Source organism: Lepisma saccharinum, unplaced genomic scaffold (assembly GCF_977018435.1).
Source record: "Lepisma saccharinum unplaced genomic scaffold, izLepSacc3.1 HAP1_SCAFFOLD_162, whole genome shotgun sequence".
Lineage (NCBI taxonomy): Eukaryota > Metazoa > Arthropoda > Insecta > Zygentoma > Lepismatidae > Lepisma > Lepisma saccharinum.
Genome location: NW_028142969.1, coordinates 714,084 through 740,071, shown reverse-complemented (window position 1 = coordinate 740,071; position 25,988 = coordinate 714,084). Strand labels below are relative to the sequence as shown.

The 25,988-nt window shown below is 30.7% G+C and overlaps 3 pseudogenes; all 3 read right to left on the bottom strand.

The window, feature by feature from the left end:
• Positions 1-204: 204 nt before the first annotated feature.
• Positions 205-1,104, bottom strand: LOC145982420 (NADH-ubiquinone oxidoreductase chain 1 pseudogene; annotated as a pseudogene).
• Positions 1,105-8,786: 7,682 nt separating this feature from the next.
• LOC145982419 (NADH-ubiquinone oxidoreductase chain 1 pseudogene) lies at positions 8,787-9,725 on the bottom strand (annotated as a pseudogene).
• Positions 9,726-20,123: 10,398 nt separating this feature from the next.
• On the bottom strand, positions 20,124-21,062 carry LOC145982418 (NADH-ubiquinone oxidoreductase chain 1 pseudogene; annotated as a pseudogene).
• Positions 21,063-25,988: the final 4,926 nt, after the last annotated feature.

Below are 25,988 nucleotides of genomic sequence, written 5' to 3'. Positions count from 1 at the left end.
GGCAAGTATTAACAATTATATATTTTATATATTTCATTATATCCCCAGCAACCCTACTACTATGAGATAAAATCTTAAAAAAATGACTTCTTGACTGAAACTTTAAGTGTATGTCTTGAAAACATAAAATAGAATATAAATATTCTAGAAGTCTTCACATTCTAATTATTATGCAACTAAATATAAATTGATACAATCAACCCCCTAAAACCAACAAAAAAAAAAAAAATAATTTAAAGAAACCGGAAGAAAACTTTTTCAAGCTAAATATATAAGTTTATCATAACGAAATCGTGGTAGTGTCCCTCGAATTCAAATATAAATAAATCCAAAAAAAATAACCCTTAAGTAAAAAAAATAAGAAAAGTGGTATCCCCCCAACAATAAAATTCTAAATAAAACACTTATAAATAAAATACTAGCATATTCAGATATAAAAATTAAAGCAAATCCACCAGCGCTATACTCAACATTAAACCCAGAAACAAGTTCAGATTCCCCCTCAACAAAATCAAAAGGAGTCCGGTTAGTTTCAGCTAAACAAGAACTCAATCAGGCTAACGCCAACGGTAAAGCAATAAAGATAAACCATAAATAATCCTGAAAAACATTAAATAAAAGTAAATTATAGCCACCAATTAAAAAAATAAAAGATAGTAAAATTAATACTAATCTAACCTCATAAGAAATAGTTTGAGCAACGGCTCGAAGACCCCCAAGTAACGCATAATTAGAATTAGATGCCCACCCAGCAGATATTACTCTACTCATACAACATAAAAAGAAAAATACCCCCAAATAAAAATTAAATAATAAGGTGTGATATGGAAAAACAACCAAAGACAAAAATAAACTAAAAACTGGAGATATATAATATGGATAATAGTTTCTCAAAGTAGGTAATGTTTGCTCCTTAGTAAATAATTTAACTGCATCAGCAAAAGGCTGAAAAATACCACAAATCCCAACCCGATTAGGCCCCTTACGAATTTGAATATAACCTAAAACCCTGCGCTCAAATAAAGTAAAAAAAGCAACTCTAATTAAAACACATACAACTAAAATAATAAAAGAAATAACTCCAATAAATAAATCTGATATCATCTACTATAAAAAGAAATTTATCTTCATTATTGAATTCTAAATTCAATGCACTTCTCTGCCATAATAGTAATTATTATTAATCAATATTATATATATAATATAAGTATTTGGTCCTTTCGTACTAAAACACTTTTAATATTAAGAGATAGAAACCAACCTGGCTCACGCCGGTTTGAACTCAGATCATGTAAGAAATTAAAGGTCGAACAGACCATCAAATTTGAAATGCTACCCCCAAATGATATCTTAATCCAACATCGAGGTCGCAACCCCTCCTGTCGATATGATCTCTCAAGAAAGATTACGCTGTTATCCCTAAGGTAACTTATTCTTTAAATCACTAAAAATGGATCCAAATAACAAAAATTATTGAATATTAAATAAAAAAGAGCTAATTATTATCTTCCCATCACCCCAACAAAATACTATTTAATAATATATATAATTATATTACTAATCAAAACATCATTAAAATAATATAAAGATCTATAGGGTCTTATCGTCCCCTTAAAAAAATAAAGCCTTTTCACTCTAAAGTAAAATTATATATTAATTAACTAAAGACAGTCTATTCCTCGTCCAACCATTCATTCTAGCCCCCAATTAAAAGACTAATGTTTATGCTACCTTCGCACGGTCAAAATACCGCGGCCATTAAACAAATGTCATTGGGCAGGTTATACTTCATATAAAAATCATGAAAAGATGTTTTTGATAAACAGGCGAGAATAAATTTTGCCTAATTCCTTTAATTAATTAAGTAAATATACTAATAGAATCATAATTTCAAAATAAAACCAATTAAAACATATAATTAAGTAAGCAAGTAAAACCAAACTAAATTTTTAATAAAATTTCAAATAAATTATAACAAAATTACAAAAATTAGCAATCTCCAAACCAATAAATATAATAGTTTAATATAAAGTTATAACCAACATATTAACCAGAAGCACATCCCCCTAGTCATAACTAAACATTAATATTATAATATATATATATTAATATAAAAATATTTAAATGCAAAGCTATATTAAATATAATTCCCTAATAACTGGATATAAGGTAAGTCGAATAACATTTTATTACAAATAACAATTTTAACAGAAAAATATAACACTTTTACCTTAAAATTAGTCTACTAGCTCCTCACCCTTCGAGAAAATAGAATATTCAATTAAAATTTAATCCTCCCTGATACAAAAGGTACGATTATTGACATCTCCTGTAATAAAAATCAATATTTCATATATTTAATAAATCCCAACACTGTACTAATAACCTATAACAAACTAATTCATATACACTAAGTATATAACCAACCCCAATAAAATTACTTTTCATATAAAATCAACTTATAAACTAAATTCAAATAGTAATAAAATTTCTATCAAAATATGTCGAATTGCACGACTAACTACTCAATGTAAATGAATATTCTAACTAACAGAAATATTTTGATATTATATTCAAACTAGGTACACCTTCCGGTACACCTACTATGTTACGACTTATCTCACCTATATAAATGAGAGCGACGGGCGATGTGTGCATGCCCTAGAGCTAATAAACCAAAATGTTATTCTAAAACAAAATTACAATTAAATCCAATTTCAAATATAATTTCAATATATTATCCAAATCAACATAATGTAACCCATCTCCACCCACTAATAAGCTGCATCTTGACCTGAAATATATTTCAACAGAAAAAAAGAGTATATATATTTAAATATTCAAATTACGGTGGTATACAAACTGATACTTTACAATAATAGGTCAAATAAAACGCGGAATATCGATTACGGGACAGGTTCCTCTAAATAGAATAAAGCACCGCCAAATTCTTTGAGTTTCAAGATCATAACTAATACTACTCAAACCAAATTTACAATGAAAATAATAGGGTATCTAATCCTAGTTTAACATATCACCTTTATAGAATTAATAAAAATAAAGAACAAATTATATTAAAAATTTCACCTAATAAATAAAATATAAACAACCAAAAATCAATTATTACTACAATTAAGCCAACAACTCTCCACTTATGTCCCCACGTCTAACCGCGGCAGCTGGCACGAATTTAGCCGGACAAAATAAATATTAAAATTTAAAATCCTGTAATCTAATTTACATTAAAATTAAACAAAACCACACACTGCGAACTAAATTCAAATACACCGTCTCAACCCATAAAAAATTGGCGGAAATTTTCCCTCTCTTTAATAAATACATATGTAAAATTTAACCAGGGAATTTTAAGCTAGAATAAAACTTTAGTTCTAAAATATAAAGAGAGGTTCTTTATTATTATATAGTATGTATTATATTAAATTAAATTATAATTAGAAATTATCTCACGAAAATTTCCTCCCTTTTTATTTTTACTCACTTTCCCATACTATATAGAACACAATTTTTTTTCCCTCAAAATTGTGTTCTATATAGATATATTAACTTCTTTTTTCTCTAGACTCAATAAGTATTAAAATGACATGTTAATTAAGTCAATTACTTTAAGTTAGACTACAAAAACTTAAAAAAAATTGGATAAAATTAAAAAGGATTCTGAAGTATTTTATATTATTTAATAAATAGGTTCTACTTATTGATCATAACAATAAAAGTCTAATAAATAGTATTATTAACCCACTATTATAACTTATATATAAATAAGATGTCTGAAAAAGGATTACCATGATAGGGTAAAGTATACATGAAATTTAACATGTTCTTATTAATTTATTTGTAACAAAAATGAATTTTTATAATTGAAAGAATTAAACTTTCTCCAATGGTATCAAACCCCATAGTGCATCATACACCAAAATATAATAAAAAGGTAAGCTAATTAAGCTAGAGGGCTCATACCCCACATATGAAGGTCTATAATTAATCCTTCCCTTTTTAATGCTCACAACCCCCAAGAAAATAATATTCCTATTGACCCTCACAATAGGAACCCTCCTTTCTATTTCTTCCACCTCATGATATGCAGCCTGAATAGGCTTTGAAATTAATCTAATATCTTTTATCCCATTAATTTCTACACCAAATAATCAACGAAATACAGAAGCATCACTTAAATACTTCCTAATTCAAGCATTAGCATCATCAATAATTTTGGCTGCAGCATTAATTATAATTAATGCTGCAAACTTCAATATACAGATACAGCTTTTAACCATAGCTTTATTAATAAAAATAGGAGCTGCTCCATTTCACATTTGAATACCAGAAGTTATAGAAGGAATAACATGAATTAACTGCCTAGTAATAACAACTATTCAAAAAATTGCTCCATCAACATTGCTTAGTTATGTAATTGACAATTTAAACATAATTTTAATTTTAACAATTAGAACATCAGCAATTATTGGAGCAATTGGAGGATTAAATCAAACCTCGTTACGAAAAATTATAGCCTTTTCATCAATTAACCACATATCATGAATTATTCTAAGAATAACATCAGAAGATAATACCTGGTTAACATATTTACTACTTACTATACATCCTTATAACTACCTCTACCATTATGTTATTTTCAATGAACAAAACATACTACGTCCATCAACTGTTTATATTAAAACTTCCGCCCATTAAAAAAATATCTTTATTCATATCAATATTATCTCTTGGTGGACTACCACCTCTACTAGGGTTTTTACCAAAATGGATAGTCATTATCCAAACAACCAACTTTAAGCAATTAATTATAATTATAATCCTAATTAGCATATCGTTGCTAACCTTATATTATTACTTACGAACCTCACTTACATCAATTTTAATAAATTATAAAACTAATATATGGAATATCATTACTTAAACTTAAAAGAACAAGTATTATCAGTAGTTACAATTTTTCTCTCAGTATGTGGACTACCTATAATCCAACCAATTTACATATCTCTATAAAATCTTTATAAGGTCTTAAGTTAATTTTAAACTAATGACCTTCAAAGTCATAAATAAGGGGTACTCTTTTAGGCCTTAATACATATATGTATCACCCTGAAATTGCAGTTCAAAATTATTATTCTTAACTATAAAGCCAAAATTTAATGAGAGAGTTTTAAACTCATACATAAATTTACAGTTTATCACCTATAACTTCAGTCATCTCATTCTTGCAACGATGATTATTTTCTACTAACCATAAAGATATTGGTACAATATATTTAATTTTCGGAGTATGATCAGGAATAGTTGGAACATCATTAAGTATCTTAATCCGTATAGAATTAGGTCAACTAGGAAGTTTAATTGGAGATGATCAGATCTACAATGTGATTGTAACTGCACACGCATTTATTATAATTTTTTTCATAGTAATACCTATTACAATTGGGGGATTTGGAAACTGACTAGTACCTTTAATAATTGGAGCCCCAGACATAGCCTTCCCACGATTAAATAATATAAGATTTTGATTACTACCTCCATCATTAACTCTACTATTATCAGGAAGAATTGTAGAGAGTGGTGCAGGAACTGGTTGAACAGTATATCCTCCCCTATCTGCAGGAATTGCACATGCCGGAGCCTCTGTAGATTTATCAATTTTTTCATTACATTTAGCAGGAGTATCCTCTATTCTAGGGGCAGTAAATTTTATTACAACAGTAATTAATATACGAACTATAGGAATATCCATAGAACGAGTACCATTATTCGTATGGTCAGTAGTAATCACTGCAGTTCTACTATTATTATCACTACCAGTTCTAGCAGGAGCAATTACAATGCTATTAACAGATCGAAATTTAAATACCTCATTTTTTGACCCATCTGGTGGTGGAGACCCAATCTTATATCAACACCTATTCTGATTCTTTGGACACCCAGAAGTATATATTCTAATTCTACCGGGATTTGGAATAATTTCACATATTGTAACTCAAGAAAGAGGTAAAAAAGAAACATTTGGAGTTCTTGGAATAATTTATGCAATAATAGCAATTGGGTTCCTAGGATTTATTGTATGAGCACATCATATATTTACTGTAGGAATAGATGTTGATACTCGAGCATATTTTACTGCAGCTACAATAATTATCGCTGTACCAACAGGAATTAAGGTATTTAGATGAATTGCAACACTACATGGAACACAAATTAATTACTCTCCATCAATATTATGAGCATTAGGATTTATTTTCTTATTTACAATAGGGGGATTAACAGGAGTAGTATTTGCAAATTCATCACTAGACATTGTGCTGCATGACACATACTATGTTGTAGCACATTTTCATTATGTATTATCTATAGGAGCAGTATTTGCTATTATATTGATACATTGATACATTGATTTCCATTATTTACAGGAGTAATAATAAATCCAGATTGATTAAAAATTCAATTTATCTCAATATTTATTGGAGTTAACTTAACATTCTTCCCACAACATTTTCTAGGATTAAGAGGAATACCGCGACGATATTCGGATTATCCAGATGCATATACAACATGAAATGTTGTTTCAAGATTAGGATCAATCTTATCATTTACAGCAGTAATTATTATAATTTTTATTACCTGAGAAGGTATGACAAGTGCCCGACCAACATTATTTAATCTACAACAAGCATCATCAATTGAATGGTATCAAATGTCACCTCCCTCTGAACATACATATTCAGAACTCCCAATACTACTTACTAACAACTAATTTTTAAGGTGGCAGAGAAGTGCATTGAATTTAAGCTTCAAATATAAGGAATATCCCTTACTTAAAAGTGGCAACCTGAAATCAAGTAGGATTACAAGATAGATCCTCCCCATTAATAGAACAAATAATATTTTTCCATGACCACACAATATTAATTTTAATTATAAATTTAATTCTGAAAACATCAAGGAAGATATAATTACATCATCATTAGCTCCCAAAGCCAATATTTTTATTAAACTACCCCTTGATATTAAAATAAAATTAATACTAATTACTGTTATATAACTATTAGCACTAATAATATTATACATAAAACATCCACTGTCTATGGGGATCACACTAATTATACAAACTATTACTGCATGCCTAACAATATCCACATTCTTAAAATCCACATGACTTTCCTATGTATTATTTCTAGTATTTTTAGGAGGAATATTAGTTCTATTTATTTATACAACAAGACTTACACCAAATGAAATATTTAAAATAAGAACAAAAATAATAATTATGAGTGTAACTTTAATATTATTATGTTTATTTATATTAATAATAATAGACCCATTATTAACCCCCTCAATACTACAAAATATAGATACTTATACAACCTGAAGAAGTACACCACCCTTACCAGGAATAAAATTATACAATGAATCCATTATAATAATAACTACTATAACAGTAGTATATCTATTTATTACATTAATTGCAATTGTAAAAATTACTAGACTTTCACATGGGCCTCTAAAAATAATTAAATAATTACAAATGACAAAACCAGCACGGATTTATCACCCTCTACTCAAATTAGCAAATAATGCATTAGTAGACTTGCCAGCCCCACTAAATATTTCCTATTGATGAAATTTTGGCTCACTCATAGGAATATGTCTTTCAATCCAAATCTTAACAGGTCTTTTTTTAGCAATACATTATATTTCAAGAACAGATTTAGCCTTTTCTAGAGTAATACACATCTGCCGAGATGTGAATTATGGGTGAATACTACGAACTATTCATGCTAATGGCGCCTCCATATTTTTTATTTGTATATATATACATGTTGGACGAGGAATATATTATGGATCCTACTTATATTTTCACACATGATCTATTGGGGTTATAATTATATTAGCAACAATAGCAACAGCATTTGTTGGATATGTATTACCATAATTGCAAATATCATTTTGAGGTGCCACAGTAATTACTAATTTACTCTCGGCAATTCCATATTTAGGGACTACGTTAGTCCAATGAATTTGGGGGGGATTTGCAGTAGATAGTGCTACACTAACTCGATTCTTCGCCTTTCATTTTTTATTACCATTTATTTTAATAGCAATATCCATAATTCATCTACTTTTCTTGCATCAAACTGGGTCTAATAATCCACTATCTATTAATAGCAACATGGATAAAATTCCATTCCACCCATACTTCTCAATAAAAGATATATTAGGGTTTATACTTATAATTTTAAGACTAATACAACTCTCATTAATATTTCCAACAACCCTAGGAGACCCTGAAAACTTTACCCCTGCAAATCCACTAGTAACCCCAGTACACATTCAACCAGAGTGATACTTTCTGTTTGCATACGCCATTCTACGATCAATCCCAAATAAGCTTGGAGGAGTAGTAGCACTAGTATTATCTATTATAATTTTATTTATTATACCAATACACCATAAAAGAAATTTTCGTTGGACTACAATTTTATCCATTAAATCAAGTATTATTTTGATTAATATTTGCAACCTTTATTTTATTAACCTGAATTGGAGCCCGACCCGTAGAAACTCCATACATTACTACTGGGCAAGTATTAACAATTATATATTTTATATATTTCATTATATCCCCAGCAACCCTACTACTATGAGATAAAATCTTAAAAAAATGACTTCTTGACTGAAACTTTAAGTGTATGTCTTGAAAACATAAAATAGAATATAAATATTCTAGAAGTCTTCACATTCTAATTATTATGCAACTAAATATAAATTGATACAATCAACCCCCTAAAACCAACAAAAAAAAATAAATAATTTAAAGAAACCGGAAGAAAACTTTTTCAAGCTAAATATATAAGTTTATCATAACGAAATCGTGGTAGTGTCCCTCGAATTCAAATATAAATAAATCCTAAAAAAATAACCCTTAAGTAAAAAAAATAAGAAAAGTGGTATCCCCCCAACAATAAAATTCTAAATAAAACACTTATAAATAAAATACTAGCATATTCAGATATAAAAATTAAAGCAAATCCACCAGCGCTATACTCAACATTAAACCCAGAAACAAGTTCAGATTCCCCCTCAGCAAAATCAAAAGGAGTCCGGTTAGTTTCAGCTAAACAAGAACTCAATCAGGCTAACGCCAACGGTAAAGCAATAAAGATAAACCATAAATAATCCTGAAAAACATTAAATAAAAGTAAATTATAGCCACCAATTAAAAAAATAAAAGATAGTAAAATTAATACTAATCTAACCTCATAAGAAATAGTTTGAGCAACGGCTCGAAGACCCCCAAGTAACGCATAATTAGAATTAGATGCCCACCCAGCAGATATTACTCTATACACTCCTATTCTCATACAACATAAAAAGAAAAATACCCCCAAATAAAAATTAAATAATAAGGTGTGATATGGAAAAACAATCAAAGACAAAAATAAACTAAAAACTGGAGATATATAATATGGATAATAGTTTCTCAAAGTAGGTAATGTTTGCTCCTTAGTAAATAATTTAACTGCATCAGCAAAAGGCTGAAAAATACCACAAATCCCAACCCGATTAGGCCCCTTACGAATTTGAATATAACCTAAAACCCTGCGCTCAAATAAAGTAAAAAAAGCAACTCTAATTAAAACACATACAACTAAAATAATAAAAGAAATAACTCCAATAAATAAATCTGATATCATCTACTATAAAAAGAAATTTATCTTCATTATTGAATTCTAAATTCAATGCACTTCTCTGCCATAATAGTAATTATTATTAATCAATATTATATATATAATATAAGTATTTGGTCCTTTCGTACTAAAACACTTTTAATATTAAGAGATAGAAACCAACCTGGCTCACGCCGGTTTGAACTCAGATCATGTAAGAAATTAAAGGTCGAACAGACCATCAAATTTGAAATGCTACCCCCAAATGATATCTTAATCCAACATCGAGGTCGCAACCCCTCCTGTCGATATGATCTCTCAAGAAAGATTACGCTGTTATCCCTAAGGTAACTTATTCTTTAAATCACTAAAAATGGATCCAAATAACAAAAATTATTGAATATTAAATAAAAAAGAGCTAATTATTATCTTCCCATCACCCCAACAAAATACTATTTAATAATATATATAATTATATTACTAATCAAAACATCATTAAAATAATATAAAGATCTATAGGGTCTTATCGTCCCCTTAAAAAAATAAAGCCTTTTCACTCTAAAGCAAAATTATATATTAATTAACTAAAGACAGTCTATTCCTCGTCCAACCATTCATTCTAGCCCCCAATTAAAAGACTAATGTTTATGCTACCTTCGCACGGTCAAAATACCGCGGCCATTAAACAAATGTCATTGGGCAGGTTATACTTCATATAAAAATCATGAAAAGATGTTTTTGATAAACAGGCGAGAATAAATTTTGCCTAATTCCTTTAATTAATTAAGTAAATATACTAATAGAATCATAATTTCAAAATAAAACCAATTAAAACATATAATTAAGTAAGCAAGTAAAACCAAACTAAATTTTTAATAAAATTTCAAATAAATTATAACAAAATTACAAAAATTAGCAATCTCCAAACCAATAAATATAATAGTTTAATATAAAGTTGTAATTTCCAATTTTACATTTTCTTGTTCTTCTTTTGCATTGCTTTATAATTTGATCCATGAATAATATGAAAAGAAGAGGACTAAGTCCATCACCTTGTTTTACACCTTTTCCCATGTTAAATTCCTTGGAGGATTGTCCATTTATTCGAACCGTTCCTTTAACGTTCTTATATAGACTTTGAATTATTCTAGTCAGTTTTGATGTAACTTGGAACTGATGAAGGGCCTTCCATATTTGTCCTCTTGGTACTCTGTCGAAGGCAGACTTTAAGTCAATAAAAGCTGTAAATATTTCCCCTCCTCTGCTTAGTATCTTCTCTATTACGTTCCTCAGGGAGAAGATTAGATCTTGAGTTTGACGGTGAGGCCTGAAACCTGCTTGCTCTTCTTCCAATTTATCTTCCACTTGTTGCCTTAATCTTTTTTCTATAATGTGTGAAAATAGTTTCTGGGCCACTGGCGCTAAGCATATTGCTCTATAGTTTGAGCAATCGAGGGTACTTCCTTTTTTGTGTATAGGAATTATTACATTATTTTCCCAATCTTTTGGTATTCTCTCTGTTGCCCATATTAGTCTGTATAAGTCCCATATCCATTTTCCTATTTCCTTTCCTCCATATTTTATAAATTCTGGATGTATATTATCCCAACCGGGTGCTTTACCAGTTTTTAAGGATTTAATTGCCTCTTGTACTTCTTTTAGTTGTATTTCTTCCTCAGCTTCCACGTTCTCATTTTCTTCCCTCATTGGTCTTTCTTCATACAATTCCTCCTCTTCTTCTCTAAAGGTTTCCGCATAATATTCATTCCACGTGTCTAAAATTTCCTTCATATTGGTTTTCACCTCATTATTCTTGTTTTTGATATTCCTTATTTTCTTTCCTCGTTTTCCTTTCAGATTTTTCAACACATGCCAAAATTTTCTTGGATTATTTTTATGATTTTCTTCTATTTCCTTTCCAAATTGTTCCCAGGTTTCCTTCTTCGCTGTTCTCACTATCCGTTTTGCTGTATCTCTTGCCTGTATATAAGCTTCTTTATCCTCCATTCTTTTGGTCTTTAAGTATTTTAGCCATGCTTTCTTTTTAATTGCAACTTTTCCTTTCACATTATCGCTCCACCATCTTGTCTGCTTCTTTTTATTTGTTATCTTTACTATTCCACATATTTCTGTTGCAACTTCATTGAGGCTTTCTTTAATTACTTTCCATTTATTTTCTACATTCCATTCTTGTCCATGGTTTTGTTCTTTTTCTCTAAGTTTTTCTTTCAGTTTCCTCTGAAACTCCTTTCTTTTATTTTGGATTTCTAATGTTGATATTTTAAGTTTAGTAAGGTTTATCTTAATTGGTGCAGGTAGTGGTTTGAATCGGGTCGTCATTACTAGTAGTCTATGTTGAGTACTGAGTTCGGCGCTGCGAAAAACTTTTACATCCATTACATCATAATGGGTGTTTTTTGTATATACGCAGTAATCTATTGTGCTCTGTGCTCCTCTGCTAATTGCTTCAAAGGTAATTTGATGTATTCTTTTATGCGGGAAGAAGGAGTTTCCGATGCGGAGCTCGTTATCAATACAGAACTCCAGCATTTTATCTCCATTGCTGTTTCGGGTCTTTTCAGCACCATACCTTCCCAAACTTCCATGTCCTCGTCTAATTTCATTTCCCACTCTAGCATTCCAATCTCCCATTATAATAACGTTTTCCGTTACATTTCTAGCCTCATCTAATATTTGTTGGAGGGAATTGTAATATAGTTCTTTTTCTAGTTCATCTTTATCCTCTGTAGGAGCGTATACTTGTATAATGGCAATCCTACGGTTTAATTCCAATTCCAAATTCAGTCTTATTATCCTAGAGTTAACTGCTTTCCAGTCAGTTACTCTAGTGTTCAGTCTTTCGCTAATAATAATTCCCACACCTTCTTTTGCTCTACTCCTTCTTTCTACTCCTGAATATCTGAGAACATATCCTTTTTCCATGTCAACCTCTCCTGATCCTTTCTTTTTGACTTCACTTATTCCTAATATTTCTAATTTGTATTTCTCCATTTCCTTTACAATCTCCACTTCCTTTCCTGAGAGGGAGGTGATGTTCCAGGTTCCAAATCTCATAGTCCGTTTTACCTTGCATTGTCGTCGTTGTTTACTCTGTTCGGCTTCTATTCCTGTGTTTCTCTGAGTATGTATTATTTCACTTCATGTGGGTTATTAGCCCTACGATGAAGCTAGGGCAGTGGGAGGAGTGCCCCCTTTAAGCCTCTGCCCTTGCTTGGTTTTCTTTCTGGGTTTGCTCCCATAGCCTTCGGGTCAAAACCCTTACCACAAGGCAGTGGGGTTTTAGCTCTTCCGCCTCTTAGGATGTTGGGACTCTACAGTCTTTTCCACCTCTAGAGCCGTTGGCCGGTTTTCTGTTAGGGTTCCTTCCCTTAGCCTTTGGGGATCCCTCCCCTCCCTACAAGGCAGTAGGGGCAGTGCTTATTTAATGGCGGCACTTCCTCGCCATGTCACAATGCTGTCATTGGGCTTTTCTGGGTTTTTATTGAGTATGGACTTGCCAAAGACCATCCTCCCCAGGCCCTGTTAGCATTGTCGCCTCGGTCCGGGACTGCTTATTTGGCATTGCCTTATTCACAGCTAACCACCATATCTGATGGCCGTTCGCTATCCGCCACCTGCGACCCGCCCAGTTGCTGAGGCTCGCATCGGAAAGTTATAACCAACATATTAACCAGAAGCACATCCCCCTAGTCATAACTAAACATTAATATTATAATATATATATATTAATATAAAAATATTAAAATGCAAAGCTATATTAAATATAATTCCCTAATAACTGGATATAAGGTAAGTCGAATAACATTTTATTACAAATAACAATTTTAACAGAAAAATATAACACTTTTACCTTAAAATTAGTCTACTAGCTCCTCACCCTTCGAGAAAATAGAATATTCAATTAAAATTTAATCCTCCCTGATACAAAAGGTACGATTATTGACATCTCCTGTAATAAAAATCAATATTTCATATATTTAATAAATCCCAACACTGTACTAATAACCTATAACAAACTAATTCATATACACTAAGTATATAACCAACCCCAATAAAATTACTTTTCATATAAAATCAACTTATAAACTAAATTCAAATAGTAATAAAATTTCTATCAAAATATGTCGAATTGCACGACTAACTACTCAATGTAAATGAATATTCTAACTAACAGAAATATTTTGATATTATATTCAAACTAGGTACACCTTCCGGTACACCTACTATGTTACGACTTATCTCACCTATATAAATGAGAGCGACGGGCGATGTGTGCATGCCCTAGAGCTAATAAACCAAAATGTTATTCTAAAACAAAATTACAATTAAATCCAATTTCAAATATAATTTCAATATATTATCCAAATCAACATAATGTAACCCATCTCCACCCACTAATAAGCTGCATCTTGACCTGAAATATATTTCAACAGAAAAAAAGAGTATATATATTTAAATATTCAAATTACGGTGGTATACAAACTGATACTTTACAATAATAGGTCAAATAAAACGCGGAATATCGATTACGGGACAGGTTCCTCTAAATAGAATAAAGCACCGCCAAATTCTTTGAGTTTCAAGATCATAACTAATACTACTCAAACCAAATTTACAATGAAAATAATAGGGTATCTAATCCTAGTTTAACATATCACCTTTATAGAATTAATAAAAATAAAGAACAAATTATATTAAAAATTTCACCTAATAAATAAAATATAAACAACCAAAAATCAATTATTACTACAATTAAGCCAACAACTCTCCACTTATGTCCCCACGTCTAACCGCGGCAGCTGGCACGAATTTAGCCGGACAAAATAAATATTAAAATTTAAAATCCTGTAATCTAATTTACATTAAAATTAAACAAAACCACACACTGCGAACTAAATTCAAATACACCGTCTCAACCCATAAAAAATTGGCGGAAATTTTCCCTCTCTTTAATAAATACATATGTAAAATTTAACCAGGGAATTTTAAGCTAGAATAAAACTTTAGTTCTAAAATATAAAGAGAGGTTCTTTATTATTATATAGTATGTATTATATTAAATTAAATTATAATTAGAAATTATCTCACGAAAATTTCCTCCCTTTTTATTTTTACTCACTTTCCCATACTATATAGAACACAATTTTTTTTCCCTCAAAATTGTGTTCTATATAGATATATTAACTTCTTTTTTCTCTAGACTCAATAAGTATTAAAATGACATGTTAATTAAGTCAATTACTTTAAGTTAGACTACAAAAACTTAAAAAAAATTGGATAAAATTAAAAAGGATTCTGAAGTATTTTATATTATTTAATAAATAGGTTCTACTTATTGATCATAACAATAAAAGTCTAATAAATAGTATTATTAACCCACTATTATAACTTATATATAAATAAGATGTCTGAAAAAGGATTACCATGATAGGGTAAAGTATACATGAAATTTAACATGTTCTTATTAATTTATTTGTAACAAAAATGAATTTTTATAATTGAAAGAATTAAACTTTCTCCAATGGTATCAAACCCCATAGTGCATCATACACCAAAATATAATAAAAAGGTAAGCTAATTAAGCTAGAGGGCTCATACCCCACATATGAAGGTCTATAATTAATCCTTCCCTTTTTAATGCTCACAACCCCCAAGAAAATAATATTCCTATTGACCCTCACAATAGGAACCCTCCTTTCTATTTCTTCCACCTCATGATATGCAGCCTGAATAGGCTTTGAAATTAATCTAATATCTTTTATCCCATTAATTTCTACACCAAATAATCAACGAAATACAGAAGCATCACTTAAATACTTCCTAATTCAAGCATTAGCATCATCAATAATTTTGGCTGCAGCATTAATTATAATTAATGCTGCAAACTTCAATATACAGATACAGCTTTTAACCATAGCTTTATTAATAAAAATAGGAGCTGCTCCATTTCACATTTGAATACCAGAAGTTATAGAAGGAATAACATGAATTAACTGCCTAGTAATAACAACTATTCAAAAAATTGCTCCATCAACATTGCTTAGTTATGTAATTGACAATTTAAACATAATTTTAATTTTAACAATTAGAACATCAGCAATTATTGGAGCAATTGGAGGATTAAATCAAACCTCGTTACGAAAAATTATAGCCTTTTCATCAATTAACCACATATCATGAATTATTCTAAGAATAACATCAGAAGATAATACCTGGTTAACATATTTACTACTTACTATACATCCTTATAACTACCTCTACCATTATGTTATTTTCAATGAACAAAACATACTACGTCCATCAACTGTTTATATTAAAACTTCCGCCCATTAAAAAAATATCTTTATTCATATCAATATTATCTCTTGGTGGACTACCACCTCTACTAGGGTTTTTACCAAAATGGATAGTCATTATCCAAACAACCAACTTTAAGCAATTAATTATAATTATAATCCTAATTAGCATATCGTTGCTAACCTTATATTATTACTTACGAACCTCACTTACATCAATTTTAATAAATTATAAAACTAATATATGGAATATCATTACTTAAACTTAAAAGAACAAGTATTATCAGTAGTTACAATTTTTCTCTCAGTATGTGGACTACCTATAATCCAACCAATTTACATATCTCTATAAAATCTTTATAAGGTCTTAAGTTAATTTTAAACTAATGACCTTCAAAGTCATAAATAAGGGGTACTCTTTTAGGCCTTAATACATATATGTATCACCCTGAAATTGCAGTTCAAAATTATTATTCTTAACTATAAAGCCAAAATTTAATGAGAGAGTTTTAAACTCATACATAAATTTACAGTTTATCACCTATAACTTCAGTCATCTCATTCTTGCAACGATGATTATTTTCTACTAACCATAAAGATATTGGTACAATATATTTAATTTTCGGAGTATGATCAGGAATAGTTGGAACATCATTAAGTATCTTAATCCGTATAGAATTAGGTCAACTAGGAAGTTTAATTGGAGATGATCAGATCTACAATGTGATTGTAACTGCACACGCATTTATTATAATTTTTTTCATAGTAATACCTATTATAATTGGGGGATTTGGAAACTGACTAGTACCTTTAATAATTGGAGCCCCAGACATAGCCTTCCCACGATTAAATAATATAAGATTTTGATTACTACCTCCATCATTAACTCTACTATTATCAGGAAGAATTGTAGAGAGTGGTGCAGGAACTGGTTGAACAGTATATCCTCCCCTATCTGCAGGAATTGCACATGCCGGAGCCTCTGTAGATTTATCAATTTTTTCATTACATTTAGCAGGAGTATCCTCTATTCTAGGGGCAGTAAATTTTATTACAACAGTAATTAATATACGAACTATAGGAATATCCATAGAACGAGTACCATTATTCGTATGGTCAGTAGTAATCACTGCAGTTCTACTATTATTATCACTACCAGTTCTAGCAGGAGCAATTACAATGCTATTAACAGATCGAAATTTAAATACCTCATTTTTTGACCCATCTGGTGGTGGAGACCCAATCTTATATCAACACCTATTCTGATTCTTTGGACACCCAGAAGTATATATTCTAATTCTACCGGGATTTGGAATAATTTCACATATTGTAACTCAAGAAAGAGGTAAAAAAGAAACATTTGGAGTTCTTGGAATAATTTATGCAATAATAGCAATTGGGTTCCTAGGATTTATTGTATGAGCACATCATATATTTACTGTAGGAATAGATGTTGATACTCGAGCATATTTTACTGCAGCTACAATAATTATCGCTGTACCAACAGGAATTAAGGTATTTAGATGAATTGCAACACTACATGGAACACAAATTAATTACTCTCCATCAATATTATGAGCATTAGGATTTATTTTCTTATTTACAATAGGGGGATTAACAGGAGTAGTATTTGCAAATTCATCACTAGACATTGTGCTGCATGACACATACTATGTTGTAGCACATTTTCATTATGTATTATCTATAGGAGCAGTATTTGCTATTATAGCAGGACTAGTACATTGATTTCCATTATTTACAGGAGTAATAATAAATCCAGATTGATTAAAAATTCAATTTATCTCAATATTTATTGGAGTTAACTTAACATTCTTCCCACAACATTTTCTAGGATTAAGAGGAATACCGCGACGATATTCGGATTATCCAGATGCATATACAACATGAAATGTTGTTTCAAGATTAGGATCAATCTTATCATTTACAGCAGTAATTATTATAATTTTTATTACCTGAGAAGGTATGACAAGTGCCCGACCAACATTATTTAATCTACAACAAGCATCATCAATTGAATGGTATCAAATGTCACCTCCCTCTGAACATACATATTCAGAACTCCCAATACTACTTACTAACAACTAATTTTTAAGGTGGCAGAGAAGTGCATTGAATTTAAGCTTCAAATATAAGGAATATCCCTTACTTAAAAGTGGCAACCTGAAATCAAGTAGGATTACAAGATAGATCCTCCCCATTAATAGAACAAATAATATTTTTCCATGACCACACAATATTAATTTTAATTATAAATTTAATTCTGAAAACATCAAGGAAGATATAATTACATCATCATTAGCTCCCAAAGCCAATATTTTTATTAAACTACCCCTTGATATTAAAATAAAATTAATACTAATTACTGTTATATAACTATTAGCACTAATAATATTATACATAAAACATCCACTGTCTATGGGGATCACACTAATTATACAAACTATTACTGCATGCCTAACAATATCCACATTCTTAAAATCCACATGACTTTCCTATGTATTATTTCTAGTATTTTTAGGAGGAATATTAGTTCTATTTATTTATACAACAAGACTTACACCAAATGAAATATTTAAAATAAGAACAAAAATAATAATTATGAGTGTAACTTTAATATTATTATGTTTATTTATATTAATAATAATAGACCCATTATTAACCCCCTCAATACTACAAAATATAGATACTTATACAACCTGAAGAAGTACACCACCCTTACCAGGAATAAAATTATACAATGAATCCATTATAATAATAACTACTATAACAGTAGTATATCTATTTATTACATTAATTGCAATTGTAAAAATTACTAGACTTTCACATGGGCCTCTAAAAATAATTAAATAATTACAAATGACAAAACCAGCACGGATTTATCACCCTCTACTCAAATTAGCAAATAATGCATTAGTAGACTTGCCAGCCCCACTAAATATTTCCTATTGATGAAATTTTGGCTCACTCATAGGAATATGTCTTTCAATCCAAATCTTAACAGGTCTTTTTTTAGCAATACATTATATTTCAAGAACAGATTTAGCCTTTTCTAGAGTAATACACATCTGCCGAGATGTGAATTATGGGTGAATACTACGAACTATTCATGCTAATGGCGCCTCCATATTTTTTATTTGTATATATATACATGTTGGACGAGGAATATATTATGGATCCTACTTATATTTTCACTCATGATCTATTGGGGTTATAATTATATTAGCAACAATAGCAACAGCATTTGTTGGATATGTATTACCATGAGGGCAAATATCATTTTGAGGTGCCACAGTAATTACTAATTTACTCTCGGCAATTCCATATTTAGGGACTACGTTAGTCCAATGAATTTGGGGGGGATTTGCAGTAGATAGTGCTACACTAACTCGATTCTTCGCCTTTCATTTTTTATTACCATTTATTTTAATAGCAATATCCATAATTCATCTACTTTTCTTGCATCAAACTGGGTCTAATAATCCACTATCTATTAATAGCAACATGGATAAAATTCCATTCCACCCATACTTCTCAATAAAAGATATATTAGGGTTTATACTTATAATTTTAAGACTAATACAACTCTCATTAATATTTCCAACAACCCTAGGAGACCCTGAAAACTTTACCCCTGCAAATCCACTAGTAACCCCAGTACACATTCAACCAGAGTGATACTTTCTGTTTGCATACGCCATTCTACGATCAATCCCAAATAAGCTTGGAGGAGTAGTAGCACTAGTATTATCTATTATAATTTTATTTATTATACCAATACACCATAAAAGAAATTTTCGTTGGACTACAATTTTATCCATTAAATCAAGTATTATTTTGATTAATATTTGCAACCTTTATTTTATTAACCTGAATTGGAGCCCGACCCGTAGAAACTCCATACATTACTACTGGGCAAGTATTAACAATTATATATTTTATATATTTCATTATATCCCCAGCAACCCTACTACTATGAGATAAAATCTTAAAAAAATGACTTCTTGACTGAAACTTTAAGTGTATGTCTTGAAAACATAAAATAGAATATAAATATTCTAGAAGTCTTCACATTCTAATTATTATGCAACTAAATATAAATTGATACAATCAACCCCCTAAAACCAACAAAAAAAAATAAATAATTTAAAGAAACCGGAAGAAAACTTTTTCAAGCTAAATATATAAGTTTATCATAACGAAATCGTGGTAGTGTCCCTCGAATTCAAATATAAATAAATCCTAAAAAAATAACCCTTAAGTAAAAAAAATAAGAAAAGTGGTATCCCCCCAACAATAAAATTCTAAATAAAACACTTATAAATAAAATACTAGCATATTCAGATATAAAAATTAAAGCAAATCCACCAGCGCTATACTCAACATTAAACCCAGAAACAAGTTCAGATTCCCCCTCAGCAAAATCAAAAGGAGTCCGGTTAGTTTCAGCTAAACAAGAACTCAATCAGGCTAACGCCAACGGTAAAGCAATAAAGATAAACCATAAATAATCCTGAAAAACATTAAATAAAAGTAAATTATAGCCACCAATTAAAAAAATAAAAGATAGTAAAATTAATACTAATCTAACCTCATAAGAAATAGTTTGAGCAACGGCTCGAAGACCCCCAAGTAACGCATAATTAGAATTAGATGCCCACCCAGCAGATATTACTCTATACACTCCTATTCTCATACAACATAAAAAGAAAAATACCCCCAAATAAAAATTAAATAATAAGGTGTGATATGGAAAAACAACCAAAGACAAAAATAAACTAAAAACTGGAGATATATAATATGGATAATAGTTTCTCAAAGTAGGTAATGTTTGCTCCTTAGTAAATAATTTAACTGCATCAGCAAAAGGCTGAAAAATACCACAAATCCCAACCCGATTAGGCCCCTTACGAATTTGAATATAACCTAAAACCCTGCGCTCAAATAAAGTAAAAAACGCAACTCTAATTAAAACACATACAACTAAAATAATAAAAGAAATAACTCCAATAAATAAATCTGATATCATCTACTATAAAAAGAAATTTATCTTCATTATTGAATTCTAAATTCAATGCACTTCTCTGCCATAATAGTAATTATTATTAATCAATATTATATATATAATATAAGTATTTGGTCCTTTCGTACTAAAACACTTTTAATATTAAGAGATAGAAACCAACCTGGCTCACGCCGGTTTGAACTCAGATCATGTAAGAAATTAAAGGTCGAACAGACCATCAAATTTGAAATGCTACCCCCAAATGATATCTTAATCCAACATCGAGGTCGCAACCCCTCCTGTCGATATGATCTCTCAAGAAAGATTACGCTGTTATCCCTAAGGTAACTTATTCTTTAAATCACTAAAAATGGATCCAAATAACAAAAATTATTGAATATTAAATAAAAAAGAGCTAATTATTATCTTCCCATCACCCCAACAAAATACTATTTAATAATATATATAATTATATTACTAATCAAAACATCATTAAAATAATATAAAGATCTATAGGGTCTTATCGTCCCCTTAAAAAAATAAAGCCTTTTCACTCTAAAGCAAAATTATATATTAATTAACTAAAGACAGTCTATTCCTCGTCCAACCATTCATTCTAGCCCCCAATTAAAAGACTAATGTTTATGCTACCTTCGCACGGTCAAAATACCGCGGCCATTAAACAAATGTCATTGGGCAGGTTATACTTCATATAAAAATCATGAAAAGATGTTTTTGATAAACAGGCGAGAATAAATTTTGCCTAATTCCTTTAATTAATTAAGTAAATATACTAATAGAATCATAATTTCAAAATAAAACCAATTAAAACATATAATTAAGTAAGCAAGTAAAACCAAACTAAATTTTTAATAAAATTTCAAATAAATTATAACAAAATTACAAAAATTAGCAATCTCCAAACCAATAAATATAATAGTTTAATATAAAGTTGTAATTTCCAATTTTACATTTTCTTGTTCTTCTTTTGCATTGCTTTATAATTTGATCCATGAATAATATGAAAAGAAGAGGACTAAGTCCATCACCTTGTTTTACACCTTTTCCCATGTTAAATTCCTTGGAGGATTGTCCATTTATTCGAACCGTTCCTTTAACGTTCTTATATAGACTTTGAATTATTCTAGTCAGTTTTGATGTAACTTGGAACTGATGAAGGGCCTTCCATATTTGTCCTCTTGGTACTCTGTCGAAGGCAGACTTTAAGTCAATAAAAGCTGTAAATATTTCCCCTCCTCTGCTTAGTATCTTCTCTATTACGTTCCTCAGGGAGAAGATTAGATCTTGAGTTTGACGGTGAGGCCTGAAACCTGCTTGCTCTTCTTCCAATTTATCTTCCACTTGTTGCCTTAATCTTTTTTCTATAATGTGTGAAAATAGTTTCTGGGCCACTGGCGCTAAGCATATTGCTCTATAGTTTGAGCAATCGAGGGTACTTCCTTTTTTGTGTATAGGAATTATTACATTATTTTCCCAATCTTTTGGTATTCTCTCTGTTGCCCATATTAGTCTGTATAAGTCCCATATCCATTTTCCTATTTCCTTTCCTCCATATTTTATAAATTCTGGATGTATATTATCCCAACCGGGTGCTTTACCAGTTTTTAAGGATTTAATTGCCTCTTGTACTTCTTTTAGTTGTATTTCTTCCTCAGCTTCCACGTTCTCATTTTCTTCCCTCATTGGTCTTTCTTCATACAATTCCTCCTCTTCTTCTCTAAAGGTTTCCGCATAATATTCATTCCACGTGTCTAAAATTTCCTTCATATTGGTTTTCACCTCATTATTCTTGTTTTTGATATTCCTTATTTTCTTTCCTCGTTTTCCTTTCAGATTTTTCAACACATGCCAAAATTTTCTTGGATTATTTTTATGATTTTCTTCTATTTCCTTTCCAAATTGTTCCCAGGTTTCCTTCTTCGCTGTTCTCACTATCCGTTTTGCTGTATCTCTTGCCTGTATATAAGCTTCTTTATCCTCCATTCTTTTGGTCTTTAAGTATTTTAGCCATGCTTTCTTTTTAATTGCAACTTTTCCTTTCACATTATCGCTCCACCATCTTGTCTGCTTCTTTTTATTTGTTATCTTTACTATTCCACATATTTCTGTTGCAACTTCATTGAGGCTTTCTTTAATTACTTTCCATTTATTTTCTACATTCCATTCTTGTCCATGGTTTTGTTCTTTTTCTCTAAGTTTTTCTTTCAGTTTCCTCTGAAACTCCTTTCTTTTATTTTGGATTTCTAATGTTGATATTTTAAGTTTAGTAAGGTTTATCTTAATTGGTGCAGGTAGTGGTTTGAATCGGGTCGTCATTACTAGTAGTCTATGTTGAGTACTGAGTTCGGCGCTGCGAAAAACTTTTACATCCATTACATCATAATGGGTGTTTTTTGTATATACGCAGTAATCTATTGTGCTCTGTGCTCCTCTGCTAATTGCTTCAAAGGTAATTTGATGTATTCTTTTATGCGGGAAGAAGGAGTTTCCGATGCGGAGCTCGTTATCAATACAGAACTCCAGCATTTTATCTCCATTGCTGTTTCGGGTCTTTTCAGCACCATACCTTCCCAAACTTCCATGTCCTCGTCTAATTTCATTTCCCACTCTAGCATTCCAATCTCCCATTATAATAACGTTTTCCGTTACATTTCTAGCCTCATCTAATATTTGTTGGAGGGAATTGTAATATAGTTCTTTTTCTAGTTCATCTTTATCCTCTGTAGGAGCGTATACTTGTATAATGGCAATCCTACGGTTTAATTCCAATTCCAAATTCAGTCTTATTATCCTAGAGTTAACTGCTTTCCAGTCAGTTACTCTAGTGTTCAGTCTTTCGCTAATAATAATTCCCACACCTTCTTTTGCTCTACTCCTTCTTTCTACTCCTGAATATCTGAGAACATATCCTTTTTCCATGTCAACCTCTCCTGATCCTTTCTTTTTGACTTCACTTATTCCTAATATTTCTAATTTGTATTTCTCCATTTCCTTTACAATCTCCACTTCCTTTCCTGAGAGGGAGGTGATGTTCCAGGTTCCAAATCTCATAGTCCGTTTTACCTTGCATTGTCGTCGTTGTTTACTCTGTTCGGCTTCTATTCCTGTGTTTCTCTGAGTATGTATTATTTCACTTCATGTGGGTTATTAGCCCTACGATGAAGCTAGGGCAGTGGGAGGAGTGCCCCCTTTAAGCCTCTGCCCTTGCTTGGTTTTCTTTCTGGGTTTGCTCCCATAGCCTTCGGGTCAAAACCCTTACCACAAGGCAGTGGGGTTTTAGCTCTTCCGCCTCTTAGGATGTTGGGACTCTACAGTCTTTTCCACCTCTAGAGCCGTTGGCCGGTTTTCTGTTAGGGTTCCTTCCCTTAGCCTTTGGGGATCCCTCCCCTCCCTACAAGGCAGTAGGGGCAGTGCTTATTTAATGGCGGCACTTCCTCGCCATGTCACAATGCTGTCATTGGGCTTTTCTGGGTTTTTATTGAGTATGGACTTGCCAAAGACCATCCTCCCCAGGCCCTGTTAGCATTGTCGCCTCGGTCCGGGACTGCTTATTTGGCATTGCCTTATTCACAGCTAACCACCATATCTGATGGCCGTTCGCTATCCGCCACCTGCGACCCGCCCAGTTGCTGAGGCTCGCATCGGAAAGTTATAACCAACATATTAACCAGAAGCACATCCCCCTAGTCATAACTAAACATTAATATTATAATATATATATATTAATATAAAAATATTAAAATGCAAAGCTATATTAAATATAATTCCCTAATAACTGGATATAAGGTAAGTCGAATAACATTTTATTACAAATAACAATTTTAACAGAAAAATATAACACTTTTACCTTAAAATTAGTCTACTAGCTCCTCACCCTTCGAGAAAATAGAATATTCAATTAAAATTTAATCCTCCCTGATACAAAAGGTACGATTATTGACATCTCCTGTAATAAAAATCAATATTTCATATATTTAATAAATCCCAACACTGTACTAATAACCTATAACAAACTAATTCATATACACTAAGTATATAACCAACCCCAATAAAATTACTTTTCATATAAAATCAACTTATAAACTAAATTCAAATAGTAATAAAATTTCTATCAAAATATGTCGAATTGCACGACTAACTACTCAATGTAAATGAATATTCTAACTAACAGAAATATTTTGATATTATATTCAAACTAGGTACACCTTCCGGTACACCTACTATGTTACGACTTATCTCACCTATATAAATGAGAGCGACGGGCGATGTGTGCATGCCCTAGAGCTAATAAACCAAAATGTTATTCTAAAACAAAATTACAATTAAATCCAATTTCAAATATAATTTCAATATATTATCCAAATCAACATAATGTAACCCATCTCCACCCACTAATAAGCTGCATCTTGACCTGAAATATATTTCAACAGAAAAAAAGAGTATATATATTTAAATATTCAAATTACGGTGGTATACAAACTGATACTTTACAATAATAGGTCAAATAAAACGCGGAATATCGATTACGGGACAGGTTCCTCTAAATAGAATAAAGCACCGCCAAATTCTTTGAGTTTCAAGATCATAACTAATACTACTCAAACCAAATTTACAATGAAAATAATAGGGTATCTAATCCTAGTTTAACATATCACCTTTATAGAATTAATAAAAATAAAGAACAAATTATATTAAAAATTTCACCTAATAAATAAAATATAAACAACCAAAAATCAATTATTACTACAATTAAGCCAACAACTCTCCACTTATGTCCCCACGTCTAACCGCGGCAGCTGGCACGAATTTAGCCGGACAAAATAAATATTAAAATTTAAAATCCTGTAATCTAATTTACATTAAAATTAAACAAAACCACACACTGCGAACTAAATTCAAATACACCGTCTCAACCCATAAAAAATTGGC